Source organism: Gallus gallus, chromosome 1, assembly GCF_016699485.2.
Source record: "Gallus gallus isolate bGalGal1 chromosome 1, bGalGal1.mat.broiler.GRCg7b, whole genome shotgun sequence".
Taxonomy (NCBI): domain Eukaryota; kingdom Metazoa; phylum Chordata; class Aves; order Galliformes; family Phasianidae; genus Gallus; species Gallus gallus.
The window spans coordinates 32,773,398-32,785,992 of NC_052532.1; positions in this window are offsets into that span (position 1 = coordinate 32,773,398).

Consider the following 12,595-nt stretch of genomic DNA (forward strand, 5'->3'; position numbering starts at 1 on the left):
GTTTGCTAGTTTTTACAGGAATCATGCTAATGATAACTGGATAATAAAATAATGTTTCTTCATGTAACAAAAGGGAGCAATTCCATTCTGTTCCTGTAATTCTTCAGGTGTCATTTCAACAAATATATGTAGGGTAATAGTTACTGACCTACTGTACGTTATATATCATATGTAGCTTTTTCTTGTACCAATAATTAATATAAGGAGCTGCATCTCAGTAGCATACTCTTAGAAATTAATAACATCTAACACTTATTACCAGTGCAAATCTTTCAGCCTAACAAAGTGCAGTTCTAAGGGCAATTCCGAGACATGATTTGATGTCTGTTCCTTGCACACAGAGCAGCAAGATCAGTGCTCACCAGGTCTTCACACACAAGTGGTTACTGACCTAAAGGGACAACACTGTGATGAGTGCAGGAACAAAATATTTTTGGGATATTTCACAATTTAATAACTAATTGAAGTATGGCTATCTGAAGTCATTTGTGACCTCCTACATGATGTTAGTAATACATAGTTAATTTCAGGTTGTTGAAATTAATAATTTTCTCACTGAAGAAAAACACAAGAACAATGACAGGGGAAGGAAAGGGAAAGGGAGGGGGAAGCATGAATACACCTGATCAGAACAAATGGGGAGAAAAAGAGAACTGTTTAATCTGTAAGTTGCTTTCAGTTCCAAAAGTTTAAATATATATATATAATGGATAGATCACCACTGAAAAGTCATTATCAGATTCTTAATAATTATGATTTATTTAAACAAAATTCGGGGAACTCTTATTCTTGAATAAAGAACCTGCTCTGCTGTAAATTTTGAAAAGAGAGAGCAGAAAAAAAAAAATCACTACCCTAGGATCAATCTAAATATACAACATAAAAATTGACAGGGATGGGCACAAGAAATAGAAACGTAGCATAGGCCAGCATTACAAGGGGCTATAGCAGTATAAGATTCTAAACTGACATACTTTTGAAAGTATTTTTAAGTATTTTTGGCAAGAGTATTTTTAGGGTTAGTAGTGAATTTCAAAAATTTTTAGAAAGATATAGTGGGATATCTGTGCTAAATCAAAGCACAGAAGATTAGATCTGAAATCACACCATAACAGAGCACAGTGGTGTCAAAACACAATGGAAAGGAAACAAGGTGGAAGTAACCAATTTCAAAAATGCACTGGAAAAGGAAGACAGGTCTTGTTTTTGTTGCTTTGATAGCTTAGAAACATAGCAAAAGCAACCATATTGCTATTTTGATGAAACCAGTAAGATTTTATTTTAGTCAGAAAGAGATAGTGCTGAGTACTTTGGTAAACATCAACTCCAGTATTTTCTTTGTCTGGGAAGAGATTACCAGCTTTGGGAATGTTTTCGATATGTTTCACTGAATCTTCCCCAGCAGAATTTCAGCTATGAGTTGACTACCAAGAATGTTTCTTTATGTTCAGTAGTACTCAGTACTGGAATATAGTATTCACACTGTGCAATTGGTCATCAAGATCTCATGACGTTGCCTCCTTCTTTAATTATATCTTTCTAACACTAATTTGTTAATACTGTTTCACTCAGCATTTTCCTGGAGAAACTGATCATTACTGGCTGATCATCGCTTGGATGGATGCAGTGTTTACTAGGTGAAAAATTGGCTGGATGGTGAAGCCAGAAAGGTGGTTGTGAAGAGTTAAATTCAACTGGTCACAAGCAGTGTACCTCGGGGCTCAGTACTGGGATTAGTTTTGTTCAATATGTTTTTATTATGCATATTGATAAGGGGATTGAGTACACTCTCAGTAAGTTTGCAGAAAGCACCAAGTTGGGCAGGAGTGTTGATCTGCCTGAGAGTTGGTAGGTTCTGTATAAAGGTCTGGATAGGCTAGATCAATGGGCTGTGTCCAGTTGTATTGCATTCAACAAAGCTAAATCCTGGGTGCTGCACTTTGGTCATAATGACCCCATGCAGCCATACAGACATGGGGAAGAGTGGCTTGAAATTTGCCTGGCAGAAAAGGACCTGGGGGTGCTGATCAACAGCCAGCCAAACAGGAGCCAGCCACGTGCCCAGGTAGTCAAGAAGGTGAACAGCAATCAGGCCGGCATCAGAAACATTGAGGCAAACAGGGCTAGGGAAGTGATTCTCATCTTGTATACAGCACTGGTGATACCACACCTCCAGTACTGTGTTCAGTTTGGGGTCCAGTTCTGCAAGAAGGATATTATGTTGATGGAATGCATTCAGATAAGAGCAGCTAAGCTGGTAAAGGGTCTGGAAAACAAGACATACAAGGAGCAGCGGAAGGAGCGGGAATTGTTTTATTTGGAGAAGAGGAAGCTGAGTGGAGACCTAATAACTATTTACAACTACCTGAAAGAAAGTTGTAGTGAGGCAGGTATCAGTCTCTTTCCTCAGATGACAAGAGATAGAACACAAGGAAATGGTCTCAATTGTACTATGGAAATTTTAGATTGGATATTTGGAAGAATTTCTTCACAGAAGTGGTGATGAGGAGTGCCAGGGAAGTAGTGGAGTCGCTGTCCCTGGAAGTGTTTTAAGAGGTATGTGGATGTGTTTTAATGGTAGACTTGTTAGTCACAGGTTGATGGGTGAACATGATAGCCTTAAGGATTTTTTTTTCAACTGAAATGTTTCTATCGTTCTAACAAAGAGGCATGAATAATACCCTACTCCTTAGGACTTTTGATTTCTATCAGAAGTGTAAGTAGGTAGAATAGCAAACATAGTGAATGGAATTTGATATTGTCAACATTTTTATCTTTCTTTTTTATTCTCCAAGATCAAAAATATTTTGGTGAGGTATGTGGATGCCAGATTTAAAGTCAAATGCTCCTAGCATAAGCAAAATGAAGAAAGGATAAGTTCACTAGAAACAAGTTCTATTGACTTTGTGCAGTGCTCAGTATTCAACTTCCACCTGCTACATTCATGGAAAGCAATTGGATTTTCATGTCCGATCCTTTTCAGCACATTTGAGTTCCATTGAGGATACAGGCTCTTCTCTATCCGAACAGACCTGCTTATACAGCACTATGCAATGCAGACAATGTTATCTCATCTCACTACTTCAGTTCTTTGGTCTGTTTTAACTTCTACCTAAACTTATCAGAGAGAAAAAAAAAAAAAAAAAAAAACCAGTTTTCCTGTGGCAGTTTTTCAAAGAAGAGAGTGTAGGTTAGAGAAATACTGTTCATCATGGTCTTCCAGGCACTTTAACTGATGTAAGCACTAATGGAATCAGGAGTCTAAATAACAGCTTTTGTACTGTCCTAGAAAGTCTTAATGGTCAGTCTCTCTCCTACAATAAATAATACAGAGGAAAACCAGTTCACAAATATAAGAGGAAATACACATACAGCAAAGAACAGAGGAAACATTCACTCACATTAAGAAATGGAAAGACTGATTCTACATGTGGATTTGCATATATAAGAAGCACTCAGAAACATACAAAAATGGTAGAATTAAATACTTAAGAGCACATGGATGGTATGAGAGATTACGCAGACACTTTCAAATCTGAAAACTTTTCTTTCAAGAAGAAACTTTGTTTTCTTGAAAACAATTAAAAAATAGCAAACAAGCTCTTGGTATAAGACATGAACTTGACAAATTATTAAAGTAATTTGCATAAAGTTTACTTTTTCATCACGTTTTATAATGCTTCTTTCTGTTTCTGGAGACTTCTTGACCACACCAAGCCAGCACATCCTTGTAGGGTATGGTCAGAATGGGATACCTTACAATGAGGAACACATGGAATGGGAACTGTGTAGAGCTAAATGGTGCCAGTGAATGGGGATAAAGACACCACTGAAATTCAGTTAGTGTTTAATTAAGTCTGAAGGACTTTGCAGAGAACTAGACCGTGTCAGTTTATAGAAGTTAGCTGATACTTGTATTGATTTCTAAGGCACTGACTCAGCACTTAGGCTGTTGTTAGAGTTATAACTCAAATAATGTACTTGAGAGTATGTACTGTCACAGCAGAATATTTTTCCTCAGGGTTTATTCCTGCACACAAGAATTACACTGAAGTTCTACATAGACCTATGCTTTGTTGATGTGCATGAAAAAACTGGTATCACAACTGAGCAACTCTGAGGAATTAAAAGGTTAGCTTAATAATAGTTCTGCATTATACACTTTAACTACACAGTTGGACTGATTTTTAAAAGCATAGGTTCCTATTGATTTCAGTGTAGAAACAGTTTTTAGTGCATTTGAGATTGGACAAGATTTAACTAAACTAATTATGATCTCCTTTTCTATTCTCTCATTTTAAGAGCAATTACAGGTATAGCCAGCTGTTGTCCAAGTCTCCTCATGTATGTAATACTTACATTGATATTAGATTTTGAGAAACCAAATGCTTTTTTATGTGTTTTCATTATGAATATAATACACTAAATATCAAGGAAGTATACACACAGGGAATGCACAGTAGTAAAGAATTCATTCTTTTCATGTGATGTGCAAATACAGGGCACAATTCTTGTAGGTGCAAACATTACCATGCACTACACTGTTCACACTCCTAGTTTATGGCATACTCCTAGTGCACACTCCTAGTTTATGGCATACACAGTACTACTCTACTCAGCCTTCTTTAGTTGCAGACTCTTGCATTGGTTGTTGTTTGAGACATGCTGACACTCAGTACTGGTTTGTCAAAGACCAGTTTGTTCTTCTACCTCCAAAAGCAATTAAGAAACTGTAGCACCAGCAAGCACTGTCTTTGGAGCAGCCAAGGAAGAAATCTCTGAGAACCACCTAGTTTCTTCTACTACCTACTGTGACCGCACCATTATAAGTAACATCCTTGGAATGCAATATTCACCTCACTAATACAGATTTTATAGAAGTGTATTTAGAGTTACGGTACTCCATCTTGAAATCACTTACAGAATGCTGTGCAAGTAAATGAAAAGAGGTAAGATGACTCACTAACAAGAATATAGATCTGTCACGACAGACTGAAAATTATACATAAACTACAGTTTGAGCAGTCACATCTCTAATAAAACCAGTGATTAGAATTCTTCAAGAAGGATTTGTATCACTTTACATTAATCATTTACCTAAATAAATAAATAAAATCACAGAATAGAGGAATACAAAAGAAGGTGAAAGGGAAAAGAAAAGAGAAAGCAGAAGATGACAGTTTAAACTATGGTAAATAGAAAGCCAAGGCCTCATAAGTTGGAAAACAAAATGAAAACAAAATGGGGAAAAAGTAAGCTGCCAGTGTTTTCATTTGGTACTAAAACAGAAAAATCAAATCTTTCAGATTTTATTGCTTTGCAGACTTTAAGAGGCTTAAGGCTCCTAAACAGCAATTCTTCAGATGGAGTTCCAAAGGATTTTGAAATATCAGTAGAAATTCTCTAGGAGTGAAAAAGCAAGACTCCAAAAATCTCAGAGCAGCACTTGTAAATTCAAATATTTATTTTGTTTTTAAAACACCAAAGTCACAAAACAGACACAGAATAATCTTACAGCATTTTTCATGCTGGTTCTTTATTTTTAAGCATCCCAGAAAGGGCTCAAGGGCAGAAAGCCTTATCAGCACATTTTGGATTAAGTGCTAAGTGTCTTTCACTAAGAGAATTGGCTTGAATATTCCCCTTTTACCCCTCAATTCAAGATTTACTTAATGTAATCTGACTGTGATTGATCAAGGCAGAACACAAGTGAATGGTCTGCATGCACAACTGCTTCCAAGTGACTCACAAGAGTCTCCTTCACAATAAAATAAAAATAATCAACTATGCCCTCATAATACTGTGTTTCTGACCAGTGCATATATTGTACCACGCATATACCACCATATACCACGCATAATATTGTCACTTTTTAATACTAAGCAGAAAGAATGCAAGCAGCAGGAAAAAAAATAAAAGTCATCAATCTCAAGACCTGATGAGCTACTCTACAGCCAGTCACTGAAAAGCAACAACAGAAGGAAGTTACAAACTGCACAGACACTTAGCCACAAATTTTCCACAAGAGTGCACGCCTCCTGATGGGGCCTTATGGAGCATTTAATATAGGTCATACCATCAGCATTAGTAATTACATCATTATGTCTCTTTCATTAAAGTTCCTTTTTAATATAAGACAGTTTGTTGTTCAGATCAGTTCTCCTTTTGATGCCTCTTGCAAAGCCTCATTAAACTTCTGATCAGTATCCTTCCTGTTTTCAGCCTAAAATTTAAACATATTTGAATGTGGGGCAGATCTTTCACATTAATTCATTACCAAAAGAAAGTTGATGTCTCCTGATGTTTTGATAGAAAGCACGTGTCCATTTCATCTTGCTGTATTATGAAATGGAAGAGGAAAAGGAACTTTGCTCACTCTTCAAGTGATTTCTGTTGTATGTTCTCTTCCCACTGTAGCTATTATTCTTTGTCCAAAGACCAGCCAGAATTCCTCTTCTGTGAAAGTAGATGATCAGAACCCCAGCTACTCTATAACAGATTTAATACTTCTGTATCTCAGAATGAAATACTTTGTGATACATATTGTAGAATGGCATTTGAAGGAATGCTGTTACAGAAGACCTGAGAGATCAGTCAGTCAAAGCATAGGTGTTAATCTCTGAAAGTTAACAGAGAAACTCAGGATATTTCTTGTCTTTTTTCATAATGATTAGTAACAATATGCAGAATTGTCTAGTTAGAATTATTTTAGGAAAGAACAACTAAAAATTATCTGAGTCCAGATTCATTTTTGAAGAACGAACATCTACTGTCAGTATTCCTGGTCTCTGTGGAACTAACAGCTGATTTTTGAATGAATAAATAGATTAGATGGTCAATAGCTTAAACACATCATGTAGATGAAAAGAATACAATACAGCTGAAAATATTTTTCATTACTGCATATTTATTAACCCCAAATTTAATATGCTTTAATGACTACATTTGCTTGATCATAGCATAATTTCACAAGCTACTAGTCATATAGTTATTGACTGAATTCAAACACTTTTTCTAAATCAAGGTAAAATATTATCATTGCATTATGATGGTCTTGTCGACTACAGATAAAAACAACTTTGGAGAGTTGAAAGAAACAGCAAGGTCCTGAAAAACTTCAAAATTATGGCAGAGTTTAAGAATATGGAGTAATTAACAGAAGGTCCACATCCTGAGCTAAAATTACTATCCTCATGATCACATACCTTCATCTATGCCATATATTTAGCTGTAATTAACAGAAATGCAAGTGCCAGTGACAGCAAAAAATATCTCCACATCTTGTCACAATCAATTACTACCATAGATGTGTGCTTGATATACAAAAAAAATTTCATCAGCATCTTGTTTTACTATCTTGCATAATTCCAGAAACACTTTTTCCTTCTCTTTTGTGTAGCTACTGAATATGTAGGTAAGAAGTTAAGGATAAACTTTTCTTCTTCTTCTTCTTTTTTTTTTTTTTTTTTTTTTTTTTTTGATTCTTCATGTTATGTTACAAGAGGAAACAAAAATAGTTATATTTGAGTGTTAATTTAGAGTTATAGTGTAATTAAAATTTATTTATAACAAATATTTTACTATGATTGGGTTTACGGTTTAGCCTACATAAAGTAAAATCATGAAAAAAAAAATTGTTTGTATAGTTCCTTTATTTGGAGAATAAGAATTCATGAGCCATTTCCAATTTGTAATCTCTGTGCATTAGCATAGACTTATAACTGGCTTTAAACTTCTATCCCTTGAAAGAAGGATATGTTTTCAAACAGAAGAAACCATTTTTGTAGAACTAAAGAAAAACAGAAAGACTGTTTTTAAATCACCACAGGTTTTCTCTGTTGAGTGCTTTTTCCTCTATAGATTACTAGAATATTCTCAAAATATGCCTCAATTATTAAAAAGATGAATCAGAAGTTCAAGTAGTTTAAAGTATTTTAAAATCATTTACATTCAAATAACAAAGATGAAGTTTGGGGAATGCTATTTTTTATTCTAATTGGTGTCTAAGAGTCTAAAACTAAAATAAGATGGTAACATGCCTTTGAGATTTAACAGTATGTCAGCAGACATGCTGTGTAACTAGATCCGCTTTTCTAAACCAATGTCTAAGCATAATAAATTGCAAGTAGATTTTAATATCATTCCAGAGTCCTGAGCTTTTAGACAAATATTAAATTTGAGGTAATAGTCTACATGCCTGCAATTGTAATTGCACATAAACAGATGTTGGCAGTTTTTTTGAGAAAAGGAAATTAGTTACAGATGGTTGGAGTGTTAGAAGTAGCTATATAATTTTAAAATGCTAATTTGAAAAAAGAAGCATAACATCAAAAATAATGATCTTCAAAATTTGACTGAAGAGACTAAAGACCTTATTTCTAGATACTAATATTCCTTTTTCCTACTCCACAAGCAAAATTTGCACCACCAGACTATTCATTCCACCATCGTGAAAATGTTTTTAACCTTTCTGTTAATATGCATACATATATATATATAAATAATATGATTTCTTAGATGATTCTCTACCAAATCATTTTAAAATGAGACGAGCACACCACTCAGACTGTATGCCCTCTTGCTAAGTTCAAATAAATCTTTTAACCAAGGAAGTAATAAATATTATCCTTATTTTATAAGTTACCCTCCCACTGTGAATAAGCAGTACAGCTAATAGCTTAATACTATTACTGATAATGTTAAGGAATTTACTTCCAATGTGTGTTAGGTTTAACAATTTATTTTATGTTTCTTTGTTGGAGAAATTTGCTCAAATTAAAAATAATAAAAAAAAAAGAAATGCCGAAACAATAAAGGGAAAAAAAAAAAGAAAAGAAAAAAGAAAATGCAATTTGGATGGCACCTCATCATACAATGAAAAGAAAAACAAAAGCAAACCTTATAGTAAAAACTGACATTTTCTAATCATGGGAAAAAAAAAAGTTTGTCAGGAAACTACGGACCTCATACACATTCATCGTTCTTCATCCATACAAAAGAAAAGGAACAGAAGGATGAGAATACAGGTGAAGAAATAGCAAGAGTAATTAAGCCTTTCGCTTGCCTAAGTGATTAGCAAGAAGCAGAAGTCCTGTAAGTATTATATCTCTTTGTCAAGTTGCATCTCTGTTAGTTCCTACTGCTTTGATTTGAAGTACATTAATTTTAAAGACAGACAACTATTTGTATGTTAAAGTTACTTGTCTTGTAAATAAGCAAAAGTTCTACACTGTGCTTCAATTAGGTTTCCACTTCTAAAATAATCTTTTTTTCAGCAAGATGAGTTAGCTATAACCAGTCTCAAACACAACTTAAAGAATCATAGGATGGCTGAGGTTGGCAGGAACCACCATAGGCTATCTGATTCAACCCTTGATCAAGCAGGGCCACTCAGAGCAAGGTGCCCATGAACGTGTCCAAGTGGCATTTGTAAATCTCCAGGAAGGAGATTCCACAACCCAGAAAGAATGTGCCAGCTGTGCCAGCGTTCCATCACCTGTGCAGTAAATAAGGTTTTCCTGATATTCAGAAGGAGCCTTTTGTGTTCTTATTTGTGCCTATTGCCTCTTGTGCTGTCATTGGGCATCACTGAAAAGAGTTTAGATAGAAGCTCTATCTTCTTTGTACTCTCCCTCCAGATGCTTATACACCCAATCTTCTTCCTCAGAGTTCTCACTTGTCTCTGAAAAAACCTCATATGAAACACATTGATACTACAGATTGTTTATCACAACAGTTAACAGCACATTGTGAAAGGTGAAAATTCTCCCTATTCAGAAAATCCACTAGCATGGAAGTGCCTCTGATTCTCTGTCAAACTTCCAAATAATAGAAGCAGTTAAAGGAGGATGCTCTGAAGAGCATTTGTTGTTCAAAGCCCAAGAAAAGATATTCTATTTGCTGTATCAGATTAATACTGTTGAAATTTGAGAAGGATTTAAATCAGGTGGTGATCTTTTCTAACTCCAGAATGGTGCAACAGTACTTGGGATGAGTAATATATTCATACATGGACTTCTGTATAACATTTATAGTGAGTGAAAAATAAAAATAATCGTAATATATTGTGTCTCTTCAAGATTTTGTTACTAACAATCAAGACTATATACACACCTCACAAACCAACAAATAGTTTTGTTATTTTCCCATCTTTACAGAGTGAGACACCCTTAATGTTTTATTTACAAAGTTACTGGAAATAGAAAATATTTTCTTCCAGTAGGTATCATCATCCTCTTGGAGAAATGTACCAATGTTGTGTTTCAGTTACCGCATATTTCTATGGTGAAAGTACCACCAGGTACTAATCAGTATTTGCTCAAAACCACGAAGGTCTCTACTGCCTAGCTAGTGCCTTCTTATGCATAAAAGGTAGCACCTTTGTCTCCTTACTGTTAATGCAGATAACTTTCATTCCCATTCCTTTTTTTTTTTTTTCTTTTTCATTTACAATTTAAAATGATGCAGAACACATTTTCCTGCCTTTTCCAGAAGATTTTAGTTTTTGAGAGAAGAAAGGAAATAACATCAGTACATATAGTAAAACATATTTTGCATTTGAATTTTTTTACTACAGTTGTCATTCAGGCAGTGAAATACTTCCCAAATATGAGTCTGTAAAGCACCGAAAAGCAAAAAATAAAAATAAAATAAAAAATGAAAATAAAAAATAAATAATAAAAAAAAATTTAAAAAGCCAGCAATAACCCTCTCTGCCCCCAAAGAATTCATACGTAAAATACTGTCAGCATTCACACAAAACATACAAGAGTACTGAAGAACTAAAAAGCAGACAGGCAGCTAATAACAAGGGAAATAAATGATGTAAGGTGGATTTCAACAAGGACAGAGTCTTAATTAGGGAGGGATTTGGAGAGAGAGAAAGAGATTTAAAAAAAAAAATCTTGTAATAAGATAATTAGTGGTAGTGGTTTACATCAGCACAAATCTAGGACAGGAGCTTGGCAATTAAGAAATACTGCTTCCTTGGCTGTGTCAGTCAAATAGCACAGAGCAGCAAACATTTCTAAGCACAATAAAGTGCTAGATACCAGATGGAACACCTGTCCCTTACTCTTGTCACTGTAATTCTGAAACCCTATGTAATTCTTTTCTTTTTAATTCCTCTAAGAGCTGTGAAGGTGAAATGGATGATTCATAAACCAAATACTGTTTCCTCAAAATGAGGCAACATGAGCGAGCACAAAGGAGGGTAAAGAGAAGCTCTCAGATTTCCAATTCTGATATATATTATAGGCACTGCACAGGAGGATCTTTCAGATAACAGCTATATTTACGATCAGGAAGGGGTTAACTCAGAAACTACACAGTTGAAAACAGATTAGTTAGATTATGTATAAAAGGCTTACTATCTTAGAAGAGCTTAGGCAGTTCCTGCATTTGTCCTACTGAGACTCACATACCAGTGTATCTGCCAAGGAAATGAAAAGATAATTTATGACCAATTAAACATACCCCATGTGTCCTCTGAAATGGTCTTAGAGTCTTGGAAGTTAAAGAAAAACATCAGTGACAATGAAAATATTCACTACAGAATGTACTGTTTATACACCATCCTTGACACTGGGTAAATAATACCATTTCTTTCCAGCCTGTATCTGTGGTTCTTCATGATTTCTCTGACGCAGACACTATCTTGGGTCAAAATGGGTCCATTTTGAATGAGAGTTCTGGATGCCCAAAGGTGTATGATGACAAAAATACAGTACATTTCAGGTCTCTTCAGAGTCCAGGTACCCCAGAACATTCTACACCATCCCCACAGTGGCAATTACCAGCACTGTGCTTAGCTGAGAAAAGGCATTACAAAAGAAGCACTGAAAAATTCTTTCTCTTGAGGCAAACTATGCATTACTTTTAAATTGGTTGAGGAATACTCAGGATATTAAACCAACTGCTTTAGCCCTCTATTTACCTTACAATGTTCCTTTAACATGCCTCTTTATTTTCTTCCCCTTCCTAGCTGTGCTGAGCTCTCTCCAACAGAAAAACTAAAAGTGACATTTCTCCTTATCATTCCATCACCTGCAGCCACTTAGACCCATACCACATGAACCTTATCTGAAGAGCAAGGTCTTGAACAGCAACCAGGAAAAACTTTGTGGCTAAATGGAGCCTGGCAGTGAGGATCTTCACCTGAGTGACATCAGATATGTCTCTTGAGCCTGGAGAATAAGTGCCAATAGTAATATCACACTCCTGGCAAGATATCTGCATAGAGTGAACACTGGAGGCTGGCATTACAGGTTTCAGGTTTTTTTTTTTTCCAAATGCTAGGACATTTCAGCCATTGCAGATGAGCCAGGTCTAGAATGACATAAAAGTCATGCTCACTTGTGCAGTAATGACCTAACACAGAAAAGAAAACTTCATTATCACAGTTTGTGTTTGTAAGTGTGTGAGTGGGATGGTTCGAGAAGAAAGGAGGGCCAAGCATTATAAGTAAAGGGGTATTTCATGAATGCCGTATTACTTCTGACAAGCAGAGATTTTGTGGGTGCATTTGCCTGTTTCTGTTGTACAAGGATGCCAAGACAGAAAACATATTAATAAAAAGGTACCTAAAACTCCTGCT